Raw genomic sequence first — 10,128 nt, forward strand, 5'->3', positions numbered from 1 at the left:
CAATCAATTGAATTATAAATAATATCATTCATAGTATAAATAAATCTTTTATCAGTAATCAAATTTTTGCATAGTTATTAGTATACCTTAATATTAGGCTGATGATGCTAATGGTATAACTAGTAGTTATTTACAAATATCATTGTATTTTACAATAAAAATTAAGAGAGCTAGGCCAGAGATATTCAACAAAATCAAGTAGATTTTGTGAACCAAACTATTTGCAATAAATGTTGTTATTGATGCTTTTATCACAATCATTTATCTGTGGTGATGTGTAGAAATACCAATAGGTACATGCAGTTTTCTTCAATCAATTACCATGTGTTAATAAATAGAATTCTTTAAGAAAAACTGAGATACCTGATTACCTACAGTCAGAAACTCCAAGGAACTCCCAGGCTGGACTATAGTGACAGCTAAGGCTTTTCAATTATTTGTGTAGTGCATGCTAATATAATTTTTAAATATATAACCCCACACTATTGTGGTAATATCTTAATCAATCATAGGTCTTTTCCACAGTGGGAAGCTTGCACTGATGCAGTCTAACCATTCTATTTTTCCATGAGTTCCCACTACTTCCAATTGTCTAGGTGGGCGTGTTTGCTCTCAATAACACACCGCGACCCAGTGACACTAATTTGATGTCACTCTGAGTGACCAATTGACACAACAAAACTGTGAAGGCACGGGACATTGATCCTCGGAATCTTCGCAGGGTAAAGGTAGACGGTCCACTGACAGGTATACACACTATCTCTCACTCTCCAGAAGCTCTTCGGGTAATTGACCCAGGGTTGTCGAACCTGGTACTTTCATACCAAATTAGGTATATTTCTTGCTGTTTGGTACTTTTGGTTCTAAGCATTGATAATTTGGTACTTTTTTCATAATTTTCCTAGTTTGATAAAGATACAAAATTAAAAGTTTTCGAATACAACAAAAAATATGATTTCTATTAATTTCCTCAATTTTCAATCATATGTTTCACTGCAGAAGTGCCAGTGTCACTTCTTCTGTGAATGTTATACCGGTATTGAACACGTCCAGTTCTCAACGAGAACTTCTAGTAAGGTGTTATTGCCGCACTAATATCAACACAGTGCGGCCCGTCACTCAGCAACGCCCTGACCAGTTATGGGCGCCGCAGGTGTTAGGGTGTTGGATTGTTTTTGAAGTGGTTGTTTTTGGTGATATTTGAAAGCCCATCATTATTATAATGAGCCTGAAACGAAGCCAAAACTGTGATAGACAGCGATTAGGGCGAGGCGGTGGTGAATCCCTTAAAGAAAAACATTGCTAAAGTCAAGTATGAACACGAAGTGTCTAAACAAATAGTGTTTGATGAACAATATTGCGAGTGAATCTTTAAAAGTAAGAGAGACAAGAATAAAGTATTTAAAGTATTTTGTATATACTGTGAATGTGAAACAATGGAATATTATACAGAAACACTTTTTAGTGATAATGAGCAAAATAATGTAATTCATATTGTCATGTAATGTTAATTTTTGTCATTTTTAAATATATTTGAATCTTTGATTGATAATTACTAACAGCACCAGCAGCCACCGACGACCCTTCATTAGTGTTGTTAAAGTACGTAAGGTGAGGTAAGACGTGTCTGTGTGGAGGAGGAGTAGAGGAGTGGTGGGAGGAGTGGTGGGAGGAGTAGAGGTGAGGTGAGATGACAGGAGTAGAGGTGAGGTGAGAAAGGAGGACTAAAGGTGAGGTGAGATGGGAGGAGTAGAGGAGAGGTGTGGACCGTGTGTGAAGGCCTATATTAGTTACCTGATAGTATAAGGTTTACATATCACAGTAACAAGGTTATCGCAAATAACCGAACTCAATTACGGGCTCACTATAGCCCGTGCTACATCCACATTTCGTTCTGAGTAGCTAAATCTAAACCAGCAAAAACAATATTTATAGCTAAGATTTACGATATTAGATACTTTATTAAGGTTACATATTAGTTTCTTAAGAATTACAGTAATTGATTACTTTTGGTCTCTCATTGGGAAGTGGACTGATCCTTGAGATTCTGAAGTTCCGGATCGATTCGTGGCAAAGATTGAGCAAGCCCCGAGCACTTTGCCATGATCGAGAAATCAGAATAATACCGAAGATGACGCATTGGGATCGTATCAGATATTGGGCTGATAAAAATAGATTTGTTTATTGTGGAATGTTTATATTGGTTTTTACAAATGCTCCGTGGTCTTAACATTTTCATAGTTAAAATGAAAGTTTACATAGTTCTATAATCTGCCATTAAGAAGCAGGTTTTCCCGACAACAACTTAAATGGGATAGAATTCATATATTGTGTACAAAATACACAGGCATGTTATTAATATTGTCGACCCTCGGTGATGTCCTCAATGTCCAACATGCGGAACCATCTGATATTGTCCCTGACGCACAATCCTCTAAACAACTTCTGGTATCTTTGTGAAGCCGGTTTGTTCATCAGCCATTTGTTTTTTGGGTCGTATACGCATGGGGGTCCAGCATTGAATGTGTGGACACTCACTTGCCTGTAGGTCCGACATATTATGGCTGCAATATATCTCCTCCTTCCGTAGCTTGGCTTCGTCGAAGGAGTCTGCGCCGTTCTCGAAGACGTTACATTCTTCAAGAATGTAACGTCTATCAGCAGAACTTCACCCCCTTTTTCGATGCCAATGTCGGGTCGCAGGGTGCTTGCCACTCCAGGAATTGGCTGGTTGGCTGATATTATCCTCCAGTGTCTACCTTCGGCGTCCTTCAGAATTCGCTCCACCCGTGCACTGTGGTGCTGTTGTAGGCCGGTGGACATCCCCAGCCAGTGGTTGAGGATGTGCGGCCGGGTCTCCTCTGGCTGTTGGCATCGTCTGCTCCATATATATATGTGATGGAAGCGTCTTGCTCCACTAAGCGGCAGCAGGTTTTGTGGTTCCCGATGGATGAAGCGCCAGTCAGTAAAGGTGGCATATGCTCCATCTCTTATGAACAAGAACGATGCGTGTTCTGGTGCGACTGGCTGAATAACTTAGCTCTGCTCTGACTTCTCATATAGATTTGCCGGAGGCTTCGGTGATGCTTCCTGATGTTGCGTGCCACATTCTGCCTCTCCGTTAGCTTCAGGAGTCTATCTCCACACAGAATTTGAAGTGCTGGTCCATCTGTAGACCACGTGGCGTGCATTCTTGCTGAGGCGTTACATGTATAGGACCAGAATGTTTCGTGGTCCACTGCGTTGTGCGGCATTTCTTCTTATGAGAAGTATTTACACAGGTTCTCAAGGTCGGCGTTCTCACCTAGTCTTTTTCAATGTTCCCGGTGTCTAGGATCCAGCTTGGTGAGGTATTTGAAGGCCGAGTGCACGAGGAACACGTCTGAGTCCTCTGCTGCGAAGGGGGACGCCCCAAGAGCCTGTGGTGGGGAAGACTAAGACTTTTCAAAGCGTTGCCATGGCTGGTAAGGATGGTTTTCTCCTAGCTGCCTTAACTCATCAATGATCTTTGAATTTGGTAGGAGATGGACTCCTACTGGTCGGCCAAGGATGGTGGTCTCTTTGCTGTGGCGTCTGCTTCTGATGCACATTTCCCAATCTTGAAACTTCTCTCTCTCCTCCCTCGCGACTACCATCTTGACATGTGCATTGTAGAGCACTTAATTGGGTTTAATGTAAGCCTCATTTTTCCCATGTTGTGGAAGTTATGTTTATAAAGTTTTTCAGACCTTCCTCTGCTTTAGGTAGCAAGGTTATGTTGTCAGAGTGAGCCAAGCAGTCACACTTCACCCCAGCATTGATTGCCTGACCTCAGGATCGGCTCTATTGCGATGTTGAAGAGCGACCGTTGATAGGGGTAAGGAGCAGGAGACCGGATACATGGTACCATCTGACAAATGAAATCCTTCAAGAATCTGGGAGAGAGAAAGACCAGGCAATTGTCATGGTAGACCTGTCACATGAAACCCACATCAAGTGGATATCATCAGCGGCGTATGCTAGGTTGGTCAACATAAGAACTTCCTTTATAAATTTGTGTAAAGTAGAATCATTTAGGAGCTTATATACCACATGTCAGACCAATCCTGGAGTATGCAGGATTGGTCCGCATACTCCAAGATTCACGCTGAACCAGCGTGGAGTATGTATCTAGTCAAACACAAGATCCCAAAACGTTCAAAGGTATGCCAGTGGACTGGTACCCGAGCTGTAGGGTATGAGTTACGAGGAAATATTACAGGAACTGATCCTCACATCACTGGAAGAAGAGTTATGGGAGACATGATCACAACATGCAAGATTTTCAGAGGAATTGATAGGGTAGGACAAAGACAGTTTATTTAACACAGGTGGTAGACGCATAAGGGGACACAGGTGAAAACTGCGAATTCATATGAACAATAGAAACACTGAAGGTGAAAAGTTTTAATGTGTTTAAACAATTTAATGCACTAAGAAGTGATGTGATGGAGGCTGACTCCATACACAGTTTCAAATGTAGATATGATAAGAGCCCAGTAGGCTCAGGAATCTGTACACCAGTTGATTGTCGGTTACGATGCGGGATCCAAAGAGCCGAAGTTCAACCCCCGCAAGCACAACTAGGTGAGTACACACACACGCAGACACACGCACACAACTGAACCAATAAATTTGTCCAAATGTAAAATGGACAATAAATACAACAAATAAAAGTTAACCTTGACACGGCTCTGTGTGTGTGGGGGGGGGGGGGGGTGTATTCACCTAGTTGTGCTAGCCGGGGTTGAGCTCTGCTCTTTCGGCCCTCCTCTCAACTGTTAATCAACTGTTACTAACTGCTATTTTTACACACACACACACACACACACACACACACACACACACATACACATCAGGAATAAGACAACAGTGAAGGAACAGGTGATGAAACTTAGGATGGGTGAGGACAGGTACACAGAGAATGACAAAGAGGTCTGTGAAGAACTGACAACAAAAGGTTCCAGGAGGTCTTTACAAAAGAACAAGGAAAGGTCACGGCGCTAAGAGAGGTGGCAGCAAACCAGGCGACCTTGGAAAGGTTCGAAATTACAAGAGATGAGGTCAAGAAGCACCTATTGGAGCTGGACGTGAGAAAAGCTGTTGGGCTGGACGGAATATCACCATGAGTAATGAAAGAGTGTGCAGGAGCACTTTGTTTGCCACTCTCCATAGTGTATAGTAGGTCAATGGAAACGGGAGACCTACCAGAAATATGGAAGACGGCTAATGTAGTACCAATATACAAAAAGGGTGACAGACAAGAGGCACTGAACTACAGGCCAGTGTCCTTAACTTGTATACCATGCAAGGTGATGGAGAAGATTGAGAAAAACACTACACTATTACACACACAGATCACACTAACGTGATGCATCAAATGAACAAATCCACAAGGGCTGTGACGAGGATTCGAACCTGCGTCCGGGAGCATCCCAGACACTGCCTTAATCGATTGAGCTACGACAGGGTTAAAGAGAGTTGAAACCGAAGTTCTACTGAACTTACTGGATCCTGCAGCCTCTCCGAGGCACAGACCAGGGTTTTACACAACTCCCCCCCCCCTGCACCCGAGCTATGTCAATAGGCCGTTCTCCCTCTTCGTCCTTACATCATTACACACAGAGATCACACCTGATCAGACCTTGTGGATTTGTTCATGTGAGAAAAAACCTAGTAACACATCTGGAGAGAAGGGAATTCGTGACAACCCATCAACATGGGTTCAGGGAGGGTAAATCTTGCCTTACAGGCTTAACAGAATTCTACGATCAGGTGACAAAGATTAAGCAAGAAAGAGAAGGATGGGAGCACTGCATTCGTTTTTGGACTGTCGGAAAGCCTTTGACACAGTACCCCATAAAAGGCTGATGCATAAGCTGGAGAAACAGGCAGGAGTAAATGGTAAGGTGCTCCAGTGGATAAGGGAGTAGCTAAGCAATAGGAAGCAAAGAGTTACAGTGAGGGGTGAGACCTCAGACTGGCATGAAGTCACCAGTGGAGTTCCACAGGGCTCTGTACTTGGACCTTCCTGTTTCTGATATACGTAAATGATCTCCCAGAGGGTATAGACTCATTCCTCTCAATGTTTGCTGACGACGCCAAAATTATGAGAAGGATTCAGACAAACGAGGACAGCTTGAGGCTTCAAGAAGACCTTGACAAGCTGCAGGAACAAATGGTTGTTAGAGTTTAACCCAAGCAAATGTAATGAAGATAGGGGTAGGGAGCAGGAGACCAGATAAAGGTATCATTTAGGAGATGAAATATTTCAAGAGTCACAGAGAGAAAGACCTGGGGGTTCATATCACGCCAGACCTGTCCCCTGAAGCTCCTATCAAGAGGATAACATCAGCGGCATATGCCAGGTTGGCTAACATAAGAACGGCCTTTAGAAACTTGTGTAAGGAATAAGGAATCTTTCAGAACATTATATACCACACATGTCAGACCAATCCTTGAGTATGCGGCTCCAGCATGGAGTCCATATCTAGTCAAGCATAAGACTGAGCTGGAAAAGGTTCAAAGGTTTGTCACCAGACTAGTACCCGAGCTGAGAGGTATGAGTTACGAGGAGAGACTACGGGAATTAAGCCTCACTTCGTTGGAAGACAGAAGAGTTAGGGGGGACATGATCACCACATTCAAGATTCAAGGGAATCGATAGGGTAGATAAAGACAGGCTATTTAACACAAGGGGCACACGCACCAGGGGACACAGGTGGAAACTGAGTGCCCAAATGAGCCACAGAGATATTAGAAAAACTTTTTTAGTGTCAGAGTGGTTGACAAATGGAATGTATTAGGAAGTGATGTGGTGGAGGCTGACTCCACACACAGTTTCAAGTGTAGATATGATAGAGCCCAGTAGGCTTAGGAACCTGTACCCTGTTGATTGACAGTTGAGAGGCGGGACCAAAGAGCCAGAGCTCAACCCCCGCAAGCACAACTCGGTGAGTACACACACACACACAGGATGCTTCCTGGGGATGAAACAGCTGCCTAACTCCCAAGTGCCTCTTTACTGCTAGGTAACAGGGCATCAGGGCGAAAGAAACTCTGCCCATTTGTCTCAGCCGGGGCCGGGAATCGAACCGGGTCTACATGATTAAGAGTCCCACGCGCTGTCCATTCAGCTACCAGACCCCCAATTTACCAGGTTTGTGGGGAGCGGCGAATGTAGGGGGGGAGGGGAGCGGCGAGTGTAAGGGGGGAGGGGAGCGGTGAGTGTATGGGGAGGGAGAGGGGAGCGGTGTGTGTGTGTGGGGGGGAGGGGAGTGGTGAGTGTATGGGGAGGGGGAGGGGAGCGGTGAGTTTATGGGGAGGGGGAGGGGAGCGGTGAGTTTATGGGGAGGGGGAGGGGAGCGGTGAGTTTATGGGGAGGGGGAGGGGAGCGGTGAGTTTATGGGCAGGGGGAGGGGAGGGGTGAGTTTATGGGGAGGGGGAGGGGAGCGGTGTGTGGGGGGGAGGGGAGCGGTGAGTGTATGGGGAGGGGGAGGGGAGCGGTGTGTGTGTGGGGGGAGGGGAGCGGTGTGTGGGGGGAGGGGAGCGGTGAGTGTATGGGGAGGGGAGCGGTGAGTGTATGTGGAGGGGGAGGGGAGCGGTGTGTGTAGGGGGGTAGGGGAGCGGTGAGTGTATGGGGAGGGGATCGGTGTGTGTGTGGGGGGAGGGGAGCGGTGAGTGTGTGGGGGGAGGGGAGCGGTGAGTGTAGAGGGGAGGGGAGCGGTGAGTGTAGGGGGGGAGGGGAGCGGTGAGTGTATGGGGAGGGGGAGGGGAGCGGTGAGTGTATGGGGAGGGGAAGCGGTGAGTGTATGGGGAGGGGAAGCGGTGAGTGTGGGGGGGAGGGGGAGCGGTGAGTGTAGGGGGGGAGGGGAGCGATCAATGTAGGGGGGGGAGGGGAGCGGTCAATGTAGGGGGGGGAGGGGAGCGGTCAATGTAGGGGGGGGAGGGGAGCGGTGAGTATAGGGGGGGGAGGGGAGCGGTGAGTGTATGGGGAGGGGGAGGGGAGCGGTGTGTGTGTGGGGGGAGGGGAGCGGTGTGTGTGTGGGGGGAGGGGAGCGGTGTGTGGGGGGAGGGGAAGCGGTGAGTGTGGGGGGGGGGAAGGGGGAGCGGTGAGTGTAGGGGGGGGGAGGGGAGCGGTGAGTGTATGGGGAGGGGGAGCGGTGAGTGTATGGGGAGGGGGAGCGGTGAGTGTGGGGGGGAGCGGTGAGGGGGGGAGGGGAGCGGTGAGTGTGGGGGGGGAGGGGAGCGGTGAGTGTGTTGGGGGTGGGGAGCGGTGAGTGTTGGGGGGGAGCGGTGAGTGTGTTGGGGGTGGGGAGCGGTGAGTGTGTTGGGGGTGGGGGGGTGGGGAGCGGTGAGTGTGTTGGGGGGTGGGGAGCGGTGAGTGTGTTGGGGGTGGGGAGCGGTGAGTGTATGGGGAGGGGGAGGGGAGCGGTGAGTTTATGGGGAGGTGGAGGGGAGCGGTGTGTTGGGGGGGGGAGGGGAGCGGTGTGTGTGTGGGGGGAGGGGAGCGGTGTGTGGGGGGAGGGGAGCGGTGAGTGTATTTGGAGGGGGAGGGGAGCTGTGAGTTTATGGGGAGGGGGAGGGGAGCGGTGTGTGTGGGGGGGAGGGGAGCGATGAGTGTATGGGGAGGGGATCGGTGTGTGTGTAGGGGGAGGGGAGCGGTGAGTGTGTGGGGGGAGGGGAGCGGTGAGTATAGGGGGGAGGGGAGCGGTGAGTGTAGGGGGGGAGGGGAGCGGTGAGTGTAGGGGGGGATGGGAGCGGTGAGTGTAGGGGGGGATGGGAGCGGTGAGTGTAAGGGGGGAGGGGAGCGGTGAGTGTAGGGGGGGGAGGGGAGCGGTGAGTGTAGGGGGGGGAGGGGAGCGGTGAGTGTATGGGGGGGGGAGGGGAGCGGTGAGTGTAGTTGGGAGGGGAGCGGTGAGTGTAGTTGGGAGGGCAGCGGTGAGTGTATGGGGAGGGGGAGCGGTGAGTTTATGGGGAGGGGGAGCGGTGAGTGTGGGGGGAAGGGGAGCGGTGACGGAGGGAGGGGAGCGGTGAGGGGGGGAGGGGAGCGGTGAGTGTGTTGGGGGTGGGGAGGGGTGAGTGTGTTGCGGGTGGGGAGGGGTGAGTGTGTTGGGGGGTGGGGAGCGGTGAGTGTGTTGGGGGGTGGGGAGCGGTGTGTGTGGGTGGGGGGGGAGCGGTGAGTGTGTGTGGGTGGGGGGGAGCGGTGAGTGTGTGTGGGTGGGGGGGAGCGGTGAGTGTGTGTGGGTGGGGGGGAGCGGTGAGTGTGTGTGGGTGGGGGGGAGCGGTGAGTGTGTGTGGGTGGGGGGGAGCGGTGAGTGTGTGTGGGTGGGGGGGAGCGGTGAGTGTATGGGGAGGCGGAGCGGTGAGTGTGAGGGGGGGAGGGGGAGCGGTGAGTGTAGGGGGGGGAGGAGGAGCGGTGAGTGTAGGGGGGGGAGGGGGAGCGGTGAGTGTAGGGGGGGAGGGGGAGCGGTGAGTGTAGGGGAGGAGGGGGAGCGGTGAGTGTAGGGGGGGAGGGGGAGCGGTGAGTGTAGGGGGGGAGGGGGAGCGGTGAGTGTAGGGGGGGAGGGGGAGCGGTGAGTGTAGGGGGGGGGGAGGGTGAGCGGTGAGTGTAGGGGGGGGAGGGGAGCGGTGACTGTAGGGGGGGTGGGAGGGGAGAGGTGAGTGTAGTTGGGAGGGGAGCGGTGAGTGTATGGGGAGGGGGAGCGGTGAGTGTATGGGGAGGGGGAGCGGTGAGTGTGGGGGGAGGGGAGCGGTGAGGGGGGGAGGGGAGCGGTGAGTGTGGGGGTGGTGGGGAGGGGTGAGTGTGTTGGGGGTGTGGAGGGGTGAGTGTGTTGGGGGGGAGCGATGAGTGTGTTGGGGTGGGGGGTGGTGAGTGGTGAGTGTTTTGGGGGGTGGAGAGCGGTGAGGGGAGTGGTGAGAGGGGAGCAGTGAGTGTGGGGAGGGGAGCGGTGACTGTGTGTGGGGGGGGTAGCGGTGACTGTGTGGGGGGGGGGGGAGCGGTGACTGTGTGTGGGGGGGGAGCGAGTAGTAGGATTTATGATGTAGACCGGCCGTTTTGTTTTTTTCGACGGCCAGTCTACGCACCCTGGGTTTCACGAACTTTTTCGA

The 10,128-nt window shown here is 50.8% G+C and overlaps 1 pseudogene; it reads right to left on the reverse strand.

Moving 5' to 3' along the window:
• Positions 1-2,022: 2,022 nt before the first annotated feature.
• Positions 2,023-2,197, reverse strand: LOC123762465 (U2 spliceosomal RNA; annotated as a pseudogene).
• Positions 2,198-10,128: the final 7,931 nt, after the last annotated feature.

The sequence above is a fragment of the Procambarus clarkii genome, chromosome 2 (assembly GCF_040958095.1).
Source record: "Procambarus clarkii isolate CNS0578487 chromosome 2, FALCON_Pclarkii_2.0, whole genome shotgun sequence".
In the NCBI taxonomy this organism is placed as follows: Eukaryota; Metazoa; Arthropoda; class Malacostraca; order Decapoda; family Cambaridae; genus Procambarus; species Procambarus clarkii.